The sequence below is a fragment of the Anas acuta genome, chromosome 1 (genome assembly GCF_963932015.1).
Source record: "Anas acuta chromosome 1, bAnaAcu1.1, whole genome shotgun sequence".
Classification (NCBI taxonomy): Eukaryota; Metazoa; Chordata; class Aves; order Anseriformes; family Anatidae; genus Anas; species Anas acuta.
The window spans coordinates 13227928-13244002 of NC_088979.1; the positions used below are offsets into that span (position 1 = coordinate 13227928).

The 16075-nt window shown below is 39.9% G+C and overlaps 1 protein-coding gene across 2 annotated transcripts in view; it reads left to right on the top strand.

Annotated features, from left to right (window-relative positions):
- Nucleotides 1–16075, top strand: part of CNTN5 (contactin 5) — a 686534-nt gene that overhangs the window by 182233 nt on the left and 488226 nt on the right. The window contains exon 2 of one of the 2 annotated variants that reach the window (XM_068669732.1): nt 8514–8658. The gene's annotated coding sequence lies outside the window, so the exon portion shown is untranslated. The remainder of the gene's footprint in view (nt 1–8513; nt 8659–16075) is intronic. The other variant, XM_068669723.1, reaches the window with a different exon arrangement.

Below are 16075 nucleotides of genomic sequence, written 5' to 3' on the forward strand. Positions count from 1 at the left end.
AGAGGAGTGAGGAACGGCCTTGCAGGCGCCAAGGTCAGTGCAGAAGGAGGGGGAGAGGTGCTCCAGGCGCCGGAGCAGAAGTCCCCTGCGGCCTGTGGTGAGGACCATGGTGAAGCAGGATGTCCCCCTGCAGCCCATGGAGTACCACGGTGGAGCAGGGTTTCACGCTGCAGCCCGTGGAGGAGACCACAATGGAGCAGGTGGCCCTGCACCGACGGAGTCTGCCGCCCGTGGAAGACCCCTGCCGGAGCAGATTCTGGGCCGGACCTGTAGCCCGTGGAGAGGAGACCACGCAGGAGCAGGTGACCTGGCAGGAGCTGCTGCCCGTGGGGGACCCAGGTTGGAGCAGTTTTCTCCTGAGGGATGGACCCCGTGGTATGGACCCATATCTGGAGCAGTTCTGGAAGAGCTGCTGCCTGTGGGAAGCCCATGCCGGATCAGTTCATCAAGGACTGCATCCCGTGGGTGGGACCCCACAGCACAGGGGACGAGAGTGACCGAGAAGGAGCGGCAGAGAAGAAGCACTGTAGACTGACCATAACCCCCATTCCCCCATTCCCCTGCACCGCTCGGGGGAGGAGGTGGAAGAGGGTGGATGGGGGGGGAAGGTGCTTTTGGTTTCTTTCCTTTGTTTCTCACTTCTCTAGCTTGTTAGTAATGAGCACTAAATCTTACTATCTTCTTATGCTGAGTCTGTTTTGCCCGTTACAATAATTATTGTGTGATTTTCTTGTCCTTATCTCAACCTTTGAGCCCTTTTCACATATTTTCTCCCTATTCCTCTTTGAGGAGGGGGAGTGAGAGAGCGGCTGTGGTGGAGCTCGGCTGCCCACTTGAGCGGAACCAGGACAGATGGATATTTGGATTCTGTGGCAGGGCAGGTCACTGCACCTTTCTACCACAGAGGTTGTTATTCCTGTCTCTGACAGCTGAATTAGGGTCTCTTGTATTTCAGTGTTCTAGAAGAGAGGTAGAACTTTCAGTTCCCTGGCACAATGCTTCTATGTGTGTCAGCTGTTTAACAGCACCTGACTTGAAATGTTTCTGTCATATGTAAGAAAATAGAAAAACTGGTGATGTAAAGGATTAACTATCCCAAAATGTTTGATCTTGATAATATTTAAGAGTTTAACTTGATCTTTTTTGGTGGTTTCACACTGATGACTAACCAAACTCCGCCACGCATCTCTCTCACTCCCTCTCCCCTCCTCAAAGGAACAAGAGGAGAAGATCTGCTGGAAAAGGGCTCAAGAGCTGAGATAAGGACAGGGAGATCACTTACCAATTACTGGAACAGGCACAACGGACTCAGGATAGGGATATTAATGTAATTTATTGCCTATTACTAACACACCAGAGCAGTAAGAAATGAAAACCAATTCACCTCCATCCACCCCCTTCTACCTCCTCCCCCAAGCAGTGCAGGGAAACAGGGAATGGGGGCTGCGGCCAGTCCACGGTGCTTCATCTCCACCACTCCTTCACGGTCACTCTCTGCCTCGCTCCACGTGGGGTCCTTCCTACAGGATGCCGTCCTTCCCGAACTGAGCCTGTGGGGGCTGCCCACAGGCTGCAGCTCTTCAAGAACTGCTCCCACATGTCTCCGTACCACGGGATGCATCCCCCAGGAGCAAACTGCTCCAACATAGGTTCTCCACAGGCAGCAGCTCCCCCCAGATGCCCTGCTCCTGCGTGGGCTCCTCTCCATGGGCTGCAGCTCCGGCCCGGGGCCTGCTCCTTCGGGGGCTCTCCATGGGCCGCAGCCTCCTCCAGGACACATCCACCTGCTCCACCGGGGGCTCCTCCACCCATGGGGGGGCTGCAGCATGGAGATCTGCTCCATTTGAATGAAATTCTTAGTCACAGATTTAATATATATATATACATATATATACATATATAACTCCTATATATTGAGTCTTTTAACTACAGTTAGCAGGCTAAAAAGTCGCTTTGAGGATCATAACCTGCCACTTAGTATGTGATATATATTATTCTCTTGTGCCTGCTTGTAACTGTAGATAACAAATTCTCACCACTGCAGGATGTGGGTTTTTCTTTCTAAGTTAAATATTTTTTTTTTCTTATGCATTTAAGTTTGGAATTGTGCTCAGCTTTTCGTGAGCTTACCAAAGTAACGTCCAGCACACAAATATAGAAGTGGTTTCATACTTCCTAATAAATCAGTAGAAATACTCTGTTAAGTTTGATGAAAGTAGGTATTATATCCTTGATACCTATATGGATAAATTGAAAGCATAAATTGAAGTATAATATAAGATAGGAAAAAAAAATAAATTACTATATTGAGAAATAATTTTAAATGTTGAAGTTCTGTTGTAAAGCATCTGGTCTTTTAAAATGCTTTGGCTGAAATGTGACAGTCTTTGTAACAACCTGTATACTTGGTGAGGAACCTGAGGAGCAATTTCTTGCCATTAAGATTTCCTGGTATAGCTACCCTCTGTGTCTCTTCTCATATTACCTTTTAATCTTCACCTCTGAAGACTGTTCGGTACTAGAAACAGATGAAAGCAAAAAAGCAGAAGGAGAGATGTTAAATGGAAAATATTGCACTAAGAACTCAAAGGCAGTCTCGAAACATACACAGTGGAAATGCTTATATATATATATATATAATATATATATATATTATTAGAGCAAACATATTCTTCAATTCAACTTACAGTACAAGATATCCCAGAGGGCATTTAGGAACACAGCTGTCTTTGATTTCAATGAAAACTATGTTTTCTGAAGATGGTGTTGCCTATCTTGCAGTCACTGCATAACCTAGTTGCGCAGCAGGAACCAGGATATGGAGTACCTTTCACCTGTAGTAGAGACACAGTGAGACCTGCTTCGACTGTCTAATGATTCCTGGCATTTCGTCTAGTACGATATGGGAAGCGTTACATTTCTTAGAGAAGCCTTTCTTCCACACAGCTGATGTTGCCTGACACATTTTCAAATTAACAAGTATCTGCGAGCCAATTTAACACAATAGAAAGAGGCTAAATGAAGTGGGAGGAAGAAGATCTGATTTAACCACTTCAAGAAGCAAAGTACTGAATAGGCAAGTGAGCAAAAGGTAACTATTTTTCTTCTGCACAGCACTGCATCAGAAGCAGTAGATTTGTTTAATAAATGCAGAAGGGCAAGTCAGTTGCCAGAATATGCGAAGGAAAAATGAAGGGTATTGTGATTCTACTTGGAATGAAACGTTGAAAGGGAATCAGTTTCCTGTAAGAAGTAAAAAGCAGGAGAAAGATCTGTATGTTTCTTAAGCTATTTTTTTCTAGCTAACTACAGCAGGCCTTAATCAAATGTCTCCCCAGATCTGTTACCTCTACATTTTCCTCTCCTACCTTTCCCTTCCACAATATTTAGTGACTTTGACACTGTTTCCCCTTTGTAACATATAAAAATTCAGATTCTTAAGTCATTAATGGGCATGTAATCTGTTTTGTCTGAGGATCACTGCTAGACTGCATAGCCCTACATTGAGCTATTCTTCACAGCCTTCCTGCATAACCTTTTTGGGGGTTATTTTACACCTCTCTTCTACTCTAATTTCCTGTTCAGTGTATATTATAGCATCTATTAATCACAGAATGTGGAAAAGTATAAAACTCTACAGCTGGAGTACTCTAAGGATTGAAAATATCCAAAGAAAGGTTTGAGACCTTTGGGTGTAATGGGCTGTAAAAGTAAAAGCTGTGATTTACCGTTTCTTCCAGTTAATGAAACCTGATGGCCAGCCCACCTTCTGTGGAATTCAGTGATCTGCAGATGTTTATATATAATAAGAAGTTTGAGTAAATTGTGGTCATTTTCCTTTTCCTTTTAATGCATTGTACTTCCATGACATTGTGTAACCTTTTTTTGCACAATGATTTTTGTATCATTCAGTTCAAAGCCAAAAATACTACACAAAGATTTATTATTATTGTAAAAGCAAAACAGCTGAATTATTTCTGTTCTTTCAGGTTAAATCAGTCTAAAAATGAAAAATGTTAATATCTAGACATATAACTGTGCATGAACATGCAGTAATAGCATATATGATACACATACACATGGAGATATTGAATACCTGTGTAATTTATGTAAGAGAAAGAAACTCAAAAAAATAGAAGAGATAAGTGCTTATTGTACCTAAAAGAAGAGATTTGGTATTATTTCAACAGAGAATGTCTGTCTTTTGGAATGTTTCTACATTCCACTACCTATATATATATATATATATATCTAGGTGTATATATATATATATATAGGTATGTGTATATATACACATACATACATGAATACATTTATATATATAAAGTATATAAAACACCATAAGATAATGTGATTCTTAAGGGCAGCATTTTCCTTCCCCAGGTGTGGTTGTAAAACCTCCAGGCAAACGACTGATCAGCTTAATAACATCTAGGAATTAATTCCAAAATATGCTGTGAAGGAGAGGAATTGTTATGCTTAAGATATTTTCATGGAAAACAAACAAACAAACAAAATACCTAATGTGTAAAGTCTTTTTTTTTTTATTGTGTAATTAAAATTCTGTCTTGAAGAATTCTTATTATCACAGTTCATCTTATTACAAAAAATAAAGGAAAGAACACTATTAGAAGGAGTAAGTTGAAACTGCCTTGCATACTCTCCTCATATCTACCCCTTTTACGTTGTTAAATGCAATTTTCCAACACCATCTGGATGCAAATGTTAGCTTCAGTCGGAAGAATGGCTAGTTCTCTATATCTTGAATCCTCCACTAGGACTCAATGATTTCTTCCTTGCGGCTAGCATAGAATCATAGAATCATAGAATATCCTGAGTTGGAAGGGACCCTTAAGGATCATCAAGTCCAACTCTTGACACCGCACAGGTCTACCCAAAAGTACAGACCATGTGACTAAGTGTACAGTCCAATCTCTTCTTAAACTCAGACAGGCTCGATGCAGTGACCACTTCCCTGGGGAGCCTGTTCCAGTGTGCAACCACCCTCTCCCTGAAGAACCCCCTCCTGATGTCAAGCCTAAATTTCCCCTGCCTCAGCTTAACCCCGTTCCCGCGGGTCCTGTCACTGGTGTTAATGGAGAAAAGGTCTCCTGCCTCTCGACACCCCCTTATGAGGAAGTTGTAGACTGCAATGAGGTCTCCCCTCAGCCTCCTCTTCTCCAGGCTGAACAGGCCCAGTGCCGTCAGCCGTTCCTCGTATGTCTTCCCCTCCAGGCCTTTCACCATCTTCGTAGCCCTCCTCTGGACACTCTCCAACAGTTTCATGTCCTTTTTATACTGTGGTGCCCAGAACTGCACACAGTACTCGAGGTGAGGCCGCACCAGCGCAGAGTAGAGAGGGACAATCACCTCCCTTGACCTACTAGCGATGCAGTGCTTGATGCACCCCAGGACACGGTTGGCCCTCCTGGCTGCCAGGGCACACTGCTGGCTCATATTCAACTTGTTGTCTACCACGACCCCCAGATCCCTCTCTTCTAGGCTGCTCTCCAGTGTCTCATCGCCCAGTCTGTACGTGCAGCCAGGGTTTCCCCGTCCCAGGTGCAGGACCCGGCACTTGCTCTTATTGAACTTCATGCGGTTGGTGATCGCCCAGCTCTCCAACCTATCCAGATCCCTCTGCAAGGCCTTTCCACCCTCAACAGAGTCCACAACTCCTCCTAGTTTGGTGTCATCAGCAAACTTGCTCAAAATACCTTCTATTCCTACATCCAGATCATTTATAAAAATATTGAAAAGTACCGGCCCAAAAAAATGGAGCCTTGAGGGACCCCACTGGTGACCGCCCGCCAGCCTGATGCAGCCCCATTCACCATAACCCTTTGGGCCCTGCCCGTTAGCCAATTGCTCACCCATCATATGATGTTTTTATTTAGCTGTATGGTGGACTTTTTGTCCAGTAGGATCCTATGGGAAACCGTGTCAAAAGCCTTGCTGAAGTCCAAAAAAATCACATCAGCTGGTTTCCCTTGGTCCACCATACGGGTGATCTTATCATAAAAGGAAATCAGGTTAGTTAGGCAGGACCTACCCTTCACAAACCCATGCTGGCTGGGACCAATGACTGCTTTGTCCCCCAGGTGCGCCTCAATAAGTTTGAGAACCATCTTCTCCATGATTTTACCAGGCACTGATGTGAGACTGACAGGCCTGTAATTGCTAGGGTCTTCTTTCTGACCCTTCTTGAAAATCGGCACAACATTTGCCAGCTTCCAGTCTACCGGGACATCTCCAAATTCCCAGGATCATTAATAAATAATTGAGAGAGGTTCCGCGATGATGTCCACCAGCTCTTTCAGCACCCGGGGATGAATCCCATCCGGACCCATGGACTTGTAGGGATCCAGGTGGAGTAGCAAATCCCGCACACGTTCAGGGTCGGTTGGGAGTTTGTCATCCCCACCGTCCCGGTCCTCCAGGTCAGGGCACCCTGGGTCCCGAAGCCCATCATCGGCATTGAAGACAGAGGCAAAGAAGGCGTTAAGCGTCTCTGCTTTGCCTATGTCATTGTCTGTGAGGAGACCTTCCCTATCAAGGAGCAGCCCTATGTATTCTTTAGTTCTCCTTTTTTCATTCACATATCTAAAAAAAACCTTTTTATTTTCTCTCACAGACACAGCCAGCTTCAACTCTAGGTGTGCTTTGGCCACACGAATTTTCTCCCTACAAACACGAACAGCATCCCTGTATTCTTTCCATGACACCTGGCCCTCCTTCCAGTAGCGAAACACTCTCTGTTTCCGCCTAATCTCCATTAGAATGTTCCTGGTCAGCCACGCCGGCCTCCTGTCCCACCTGCCTGACTTGCATGCTCACAACTTGCTAATTCTTCACTGGTTTTCAAGTGCATCTTTCATCTGGATTTACTTTTTATGGTGCAATGATTAAAAACATAATACTGTAAGAGAATTGGAAGTGAGATATAATTCTCTCTCTTCCTACATGGTGGCTTCATCACTTAATCTCCCTCTTCATAATCTTTATAAAACTTGACTCTTTGTATGCGCTAAGCCTCACAGAAGAGTGAGTAGTCTGCCCTCCTACTACCTCACAAATCTAATTGGTTATTGGACTGCAGATATGGCTTTGAATCATTCAGGCAGTATGGGATTCAGCTGTAACATCACTTAAGCAAATTCTTATCCACTAGCGTGGTCTACAAAAAGTTAATGAGAAAAGCATCAGATTTTCTCTCTTGTACTGTTTTTTGTTTGTTTGTTTGGTTGGTTGGTTTTTTGTTTTGTTTTGTTTTGTTTTTTCCTTTTTAAATATTCAATAAAACTCAAAACTACCGTTCAGTCCCTGAATTCAGTGCCTCACCAAAAGCAAGGTCTAAGTAAATTTTTCAATTCAGACTTCAATACCAATACGATAAGGAAATGTTTCATAATACTCAGGTGCGTTAGCTATGAAATCGCTAGTTAGTTCTACCACAAAACCTTTGACAGAACTTCAGGTGTATAATGTATTCCCTAACAATAACATAAACAGCTCTGACTAAGACAGGTAACTGGCATATTTGTATAAATGTATGTATGTATTTATGATTAGACCTAAAATTATTGAACAGACATAGTTCCCAGGTGCTGACTGATTTCCAGAAAAATAACGTATGTAAAGAATAACTTGGAACAGGAAGCCAAGGAGTCAAGCAACTGAGTACATAAATTAGGTTAGGCACAAGAAAAACTAAAAACTAAAAAAAAAAAAAAAAAAAAAAGTGTTCAGCCTTCATGTGAAAGTTAACTAACCCAGAAGCTCACATACTGTCACAACAGTGGGATTATTTATTTATTTTGTCTTTTGTAATTGAAGATGCTAACAATTGTACAAATTTACTAGAAGTGTTGTGTCAATTTAACTTAATGAATGGCTATCTGAGGTGTTTGTTTTTTTTTTTAGGGAGTTAAGCTAAATTGAGACATATGCCTGTAGCATCATTTCAAATGACTCATTTGAAAACAAAGTTATCAATGACTATCTTAATTGTATGTTATCTGGAAAAGGCCACTTTTTATTATTAAAATAATATGGAAAATCATAATTAGAAAAATGTACATGAAGTAGTTTAGAATTCAACAACAAAGATTATTAAGCTTAACTAAGCTTAACAGGCAAATTAGTATAAACTTGAAACTTATTTTTTCATTCTTTTCAGTACTATCATTTCCTTATACAGTAGCAAAAAGAATTCTTTGTTACTGTTTCTTTCATGTGGGAGGGAAGAGAAGGTTGGAGAAAAAGCACTTTTTTCATAACAGCATATAGCAAAGCATTTGTATATCCTATAGCCATTCCAAAACAAGAAATGTGTCTCAGATTTAGTTCATATAGCCAACCAATGCTGCCATGTCATGCAACACACAGGGAGTGATACAAGAGAGTTAAAGAAATTGATCTCCAAATACAAGAAGGATTGAGTGATTTAAGGGTCCGAATATAGGTCTACACGTACAGGTAGCTAACACTATATATATTTTTTTCTGTTCCAGAGATTACTGAAAAGGAGTCCTAACATTTGTCGATTCAGTTCTTCTCCTGAGCATCATCAGATTTCAAACATACAAGAAAAATTTTGTGGAGATCATCTCTGTTTTGAAGGACAACATCTGGACAGCCAGTAGGGGAGCTGAGGTAGTGGATATTTAAACCAAAGTATTCGGGGAATATGTTTATGAGTGTTATTGCTTGCAGTTATTAGTTCATAAAAGTAAGATCAAACATAGAAGCTTTTGCCAGTAATTCATCTTGAATACCCTTGCCAATAGAACATAGATTAATAAAAAGAGAGATCCAGTTTTCTGGATGTTACTATTAGGTTTCTCACCATGGGTTTGTAGAAGATACTGTCTTGAAAGTGTTCACCACCCTTTGTAAATGTTTTAAAATAATCACTGTGGTATTCTTGGGACCTGAGCATGCTGAATAACTTCTTAAAATAGTTTATGACTCATTTTTAATAGTATTTGATCGATTCTGGAAAACTCTGGAAACAAGAATCAGACACTACGTCTAAATTGCACTTCTAAACTCCCAGGTATTTCAGTGTGGCTTGGTCTGTTTCTAGAATATGTTGGGTTTATTATAGGAGTCTGAATTAACAGGCAAGTTCTCATGAAAATAAAATTAAAGATCAAGGCTAATGCACCTGGTTAAGCAGTAAACGTTTGTTCCTAAATAATCTTAAGTGGCTTATGTAACTCAGTGCATGTTTTATTATTATATTCAAATAAATACAAATGTATACTAATGATACAGTTGAAGGTAAAAAGTGGTCTGCTCATTAAAAGCCCATTGTGACACAAACTGGTGCAGTGTAGTAGCTGTAAGCATGATTCTTTTGTATCTGATATTCATTTTCCAGATGAATGATGGATACTCAGTTTAAATTTATCATGAATACATCTGCAGATGGAAATAAGATGCAGTAAATGTCTGTGGTTGTCTATTAATGGCTATGCTTCATCATATAATAGTTGAATGACTTATGATCATGTAGTTCAGGACATCTTTAATTAATTTTTGAATTGAGTCTTCATTCTCAACCTCAGACTATGTTTTATTAGTAGGTCAACATGAAGAGTCTGCTAAAGTGCAGTGTGTGGCTGTGCAAATATATTTGGAAGCACATAGTTCATTGCTGGATGTCAGACATTTTACCTGCCTACCTAACTAATTGAGAATCATAAGACTAGGAAGCCATAGTAATGAATGAGACAGTGTAGTCTGACCAGGCATAAGTGAATTAGAATTGATGAACTTGATATGAGTAGATTCACACTGTCATTTTAAATATAACACAGTTTAACTCATTTTCCTGCTCTTGAGAATTTATTGCAACCATTAAAAGTATAGGAAAGCATGCTGAATTTTAAATTGCTTTCTCTATACAAGCCTTATTATAGTAGAAGATTTATTGAAGGATAACCTTTCTATAAAAAAGTGGTGTTGCTCTAAGTTCATGTAAAATAGACATTCTGGCATCTAAGAGATGTCATTAATGTCCCTGAGGAGCAAGAGGTGTTAGAAGGAGAGAAGAGGGAAGAGTATTTCCAGAGTCATAAATGAAAACTCATTCTCTGTTCTTTTTCTGTCCAAAGAGCAGTAGAGATAAATTTAATACATAATTTTATTTGAGAATTTAACTTTCTGTAGATTTCTGTTTATCAAAATTGAAGAATTCTGTAAGTTTTTCAAGTCTTTTGACAGTCCAACTTTGACAAATACTTAAGGATCATTTCTCTTGATATTCTTTCTACAAAAATCTCTAATAACTGGTGACTGAGCTAACTTCTGGCCTGCCAGCCTTTGTGTATGATTTTACCTTTATGCTCTTTTACTCTGAGTCTTGTGTCTGTTTCTTAAAGCCATGTCATTTATTCACAGAAACACAGAATGTTTGAGGTTGGAAGGAACATCTGAAGATCATCTAGTCTAAATCTCCTGACAAGCAGGATCGCCTAGAGCACATTGTGCAGAATGGCATCCAGGCAGGTTTTGAATATCTCCAGAGAAAGAGACTCCACAACCTCCCTGTTCCAGTGTTCTGTCAGTCTCACATTAAAGAAGTTTTTCCTCATATTCAGCTGGATCTTCCTGTGTTTCAGCATCTGCCCTTTGCTTCTATCACTGGGCACCACCAAAAAGAGTCCAGCCCCATTATCTTGACATTCACCCTTAATATATCTGTATATATTGATAAGATTCCCTTCTCAGCCTTCTTCTTTCCAGGCTAAACAGGCCCAGCTCTCTTTGCTCATAAGAGAGATGCTCCAGTTCTCTAATCATCTTTGTAGCCCTCCATGAGACTCTATTTAGGAGCTCCATATCTCTCTTGTACTAGGGAGCCCAGAACTGGACACGTTATCCAAATTTGGTCTCACCAGGGCTGAATACAGTGGGAGGATGATCTTATTTGACCTGCTGGCAACCCTGTCCTTAATGCGCTCCAGGATGCCATTGGCCTTCTTGGCCACAAAGGCGCGTTGCTGGCTCATGGTTATCTTGCTGTCTGCCAGGACTCCCAGATCCTTCTCCATAGAGCTAATTTCCTGCAGGTCAGCCCCCCAGCCCATACTGATTCATGGTGCTATTTCTCCCTAGGTGCAGGAACCATCTTAGCCCATTCATCTTAGCCCAGCTCTCCAGCCTGTCTCTCTGAATGACAGCACAGTCTTCTGGTGTATCAGCTATTCCTCCCAGTTTTGTGTCATCAGCAAGCTTGCTAAGAGTGCACTCTGTCCCTTCATCCAGGTCATTGATGGGTGTTGAACAAGAGTGGACCCAGTACTGTCTCCTGGGGGACACCTTTAGCTACAACCTTCTATCCAGACTATGCTGCTTGGCCACTCTCACAACACTCTGAGTTCTGCCATCCAGCCAATTCTTAGTCCACCTCACTGCCCACTCATCTAACCCACGCTTCCTGAGCTTATGTCTGAGAACGTTCTGGGAGACAGTGTCAAAAGCCTTTCTGATGTCAAGGTAGACAACATCCACTGCTCTCACCCCATCTACTCAGTCATTCCACCGCAGAAGGCTATCAGGTTCATTAAACATGATTTCCCCTTGGTGAATCCATGCTGACTACTCCTGCTCACTTTCTTTTCCTTCACATGCTTATAGGTGACACCCAGGATGAGCTGTTCCATCACCTTTCTAGGGATGGAAGTGAGTCTGACTGGCCTGTAGTTTCCTGGTTCCTCTTTCTTGCCCTTTTTGAAGACTGGAGGGACAGAGGCTTTCTTCCAGTCCTTGGGCATCTCCCTACTCCCTCAGTGTAATGGGGGAGAAAATTGAAAAGTGCAAGAACTCATGGGTTGAGATAAGGACAGTTTAATAAGAAAAAAAAAAAAAAAAAAAAAAAAAAGATATTCAATATAATTGCTCACCACCAGCTGACTGATGATTCAGGTGCCCCCCTTAGCCAACTCCCCTGGTCTTACTGTTCAGCATGAGCAATTCATAAGGTATGAAATACGCCTTTGGATATCTGACAGTTTGGGTCAACTGTCCTGGTTCTGTCCCCTCACAGATCCTTGTGCACACCTAGCTTCCTTGTTTGCAGGGCAGCACAGGAATCTGAAAAGCCCTTAACTTAGTGTAAGTACTTCTCAGTAACAACTAAAGCAGAAGTGTATTGTCTGCATTATTTTGATCCTAAATCTAAAACACTGTGCCATATAAACTACTAGGAAAAAAAATAACTCTATCCCAGTTGAAAACAGGACAAAAAATAATCCAAGATTGCCCATGAAACACAAGTCATTCTGTATTTTGTTCCACTTCTATAAACAATTTTATGCCCAAGTGTGAGCTGTTTATTTACTGGTGAAGAATATGCCCTTAACTGCCCCACACAGGGTTGGGACAATCCCAGACAAGAGTATAGACTGAGAGAAAAACTCTTTGAGAGCAGCACTGCAGAGAAAGACTTTGGGGTTCTGGTGGATGAAAGGCTCAACATGAGACAGCAATGTACGCTTGCAGCCCAGAAGGCCAGATCTTACCTGGGCTGCATCAACAGAGATGTCACCAGCTGGTCAATGTAGGTGATTGTGCCCTTCTACTCTGCCCTGGTGAGGCCTCACTTGCAGTGCTGTATCCAGGTTTGTGGCCCCATCACAAGAAAGATGTGGACCTGTTAGAGTCAGTCCAGAGGAGGGACTGACAAAGATGATCAGAGGGCTGGAGCACTTATCCTATGAAGAAAGGTTGAGGGAGCTGGGGATGTTCAGTCTGTAGAAGAGAATCCTGCTTTTCAGTATTTAAAGGAGTCTTATAAAAAGGATGGAGAAGGACTCTTTACTCGGGTAGATAATATTAGAACAAGGGGGAGTGGTCTTAAACTAAAAGAGGACAGATTTAGATGATTATAAGTTAGGAGGAAATTCTTCACTCAGAGGGTGGTGAGGCCCTGGAACGGGTTGCACAGAGAAGTTGTGGATGCCCCATCCCTGGAGGTGTTCAAGGCCAGGGTAGTTGGGGCCTTTGCCAACCTGAGCTAGTGGGTGGCATCCCTGCCTATGGCAGGGGAGGTTGAGTCAGATGATCTTTAATGTCCCTTCCAACACAAGTCATTCAAAGATTCTCTATGATTCTACAGGGTTTTTTTTTTGTTTGTTTGTTTTGTTTTTTTTTGTTTTTTTGTTTTTTTTTGTTTGTTTGTTTTTGTTTTTTTTTTTCCTGTTTCTATTCTTTATTCTCTACAAATTTATCTGCAGTTGAATTTTCCAGGAGTGAAGATTACATGCACAGCTATGTTAAATCAGAATAGCTGGTGCACGTCAAAGTTTGGTTCATCATTTTAAGTTAATTACTCAGATAAATGTAGAACAACAGCAGCAAAGTTTGCATAAATAAAAGAAATCTCTCCAGTGCATATTTTTGAATAGGCTACGTTAGTCCTCTTATTATATCTATCTTTACCATGTGAACCTGGGCATAGAGATTACATTTAGTAGATCTTTTTAGAATTGCTCTTTCAAGTTTTACTTGAAAAAAATGCTTCCATTAGTAAAAAACCGTTGCTAAAATAGACCATATATGTTTGTCATATATTGTTATTTAGACAATCTGAAATTCTGACAGTTATAATAGTGATGGACAGGAACAAAAGTATCAGTGATTTGCAAAAATACATCTCCACGTTTTCTCCCAAATGCAAAGATTTCAGTAGATGAACATATTGAGTGAGTGGAAGGACTTCACATGAATTAGTCATTTCTATATGTGTGGAATTTAACAAACCTTAAATGGCTTGTGCTAGATAAAATAAAAACAGAAAAATGACCTTTATCTTTGCCACCACTGCAAATCATGTTGTTCCACTGTTCCAGTGATGCGTAGAGGTGGATATAACAAAGATGACTACAATAGACTTTTCCATAGACTGAGTTTTCCAGGTCATTTAATTCTCTCTAGTGTCTTCAGAACCTTTCCAACAGAGCTAATGATAACAGATTGCCACATTATCCTGTTCATGGTGACCTGTTTGAGTAGTCGCCAGAAATTCTAGTCACTCAAAACTATGGGTGAAGAAAAGTGTTTACTAATTCACTTCTAATGGTTACTGTAACGTATTCAGAGAAAATAAAATAATACATTGCATTACTGAGCACTTCATGTGCTAAGTAATGATTCTATTATTCTGAAAATTGATCCTTTGATTTGGATTGCTGTTATGCTATAACTTGTTCTAAAATTTCCTTGCAGAATCTGGCCTCCTGCCAATTCATGTTCCATAGGATTAGTTTCCCCAGTCTGACAAGTTTGTTTTTATAGCATATAGACAGTTAAAGATCCACACTGACTAAACATACTTACTTCTCTTCTTGCTAAAAAAAGAACTAACTGTGGCTCAGATGTTGATGAATATACCATTTTGCTGGAAGTTGTGATTGCTTCTGGAGTACATTAACTTAGAAAAGTGTGACTGAGAAAGTTTTTCTACTTATGCATATGGTCACGTTCAATCTCGGACACTGATGATTTTAGGTTTTGTCCAAGTTTTTTGTATCTGAATCTCCAACGTAATATTCTGATAACCAGGAAACTTGGAATAACACCAATTTCCATGAAAAACATTTATTAATTTTTTATTAAATATGTAGAAATAATGGATCTTCCTATCAGCTACTTCAATATAAAGCTACTCCTTTCCAACTAGAACAAAATAATTTTGTGGAAAAATATCTTCTTGGTAGTTCTGCTTTTGAGATACTTTGGTCTTGAATATTACTCCTACCTAATTTTGAAGAGTTAGAGGGATCTAAAATTTTAAATGTTAATTTATTCATACAGATTCCTAAACCTGGATTTTTTAAAGATATATATATATATATTTATTTATTTATATATATATATATATATAAAATATATATATATAATATATATATATATATATATATATCATATGTATATGTATAGCATATGTAGTTTTCAAGTACATATATGTGAATAAATATATATATGAAATATTCAAGTATGATATATATATTTAAACTGCATTTTATCGATTTCCTATAGAAATGCTATGTACATCATACTCATTCCATGTCAATGCAAATTTCATGTTAAGAGAATTACCAAAGCTTACTATGCACCAATGATTCATTTCAACTTTCAATTTATACCTTTTTGTTTCCTAACTTAGGACTAATATTGAAACTTGTGTTGAGCATGTAAGCCACTTGCAGAACCACTTTATCAGCAGTTTCAAGGGGTGAAATAATTCCTACTGCTTTGACAAGATGAGAACTAAAGCTCAATATTATTTTTTTATCATTATTAATTATTAGCATTTATTGGTTGTAGCAGGAGTATTTTTTCTATTTAAAGTCCTTAGAATGAAATCTATTTTCATCATTTTAATAACATATGCAGTGGGATTTCTAAAGAATTTATGTAATTAATTCTTTCAAATTCATATGCATATTGTTATTGCTTTAACATTTGATACTGATAGAACTGAGTTGCAAAATATTTAATGACATTTTGCAAGTAATATCTTATTAAGTTTGTCATTACCACCTGACACAAGCAATTTTAGAAATCAACAGTCTTGTTAGTTAATACTAATGAATGTGGCAGTCACACATCATTGTCTCTTACCTTGGTTTTCGTGTCTTTTTTTTAGAGTGGAGAGGAGGAGGAGGGGGCTTCTTGCTGTTATAGGCTTCAGTATTATTGATTGTACAACTTCAAAATCACTTGTTACTGACATGTCTGGATTTTGTATCACATGAAAGAAAGTAGGTAACTGCCAAGAAAAAAAAAAATAAGTGGCTACATATAGAAACAAAGTTCATAGATTCATAGTGTTCGCATTAAAACCTACCTGTGCTGACATGACCAACTCAGCTCCGCCTCCTCATGACATCCCTGTAGGCACTGGGGGTTCTGTTAGGATCATTCAAGCTGTCTCTGCTTGAGGCTGAGCAAGTCCAGCTCCTCTTGCTTCACAAGAAAAGTGCTCTAGGCCCCATAGTCTTGGTGGCCTCTCTCCAGTTGGTTACCATCTTTTTTTTTTTTTTTCCCCACTATTCTACATACA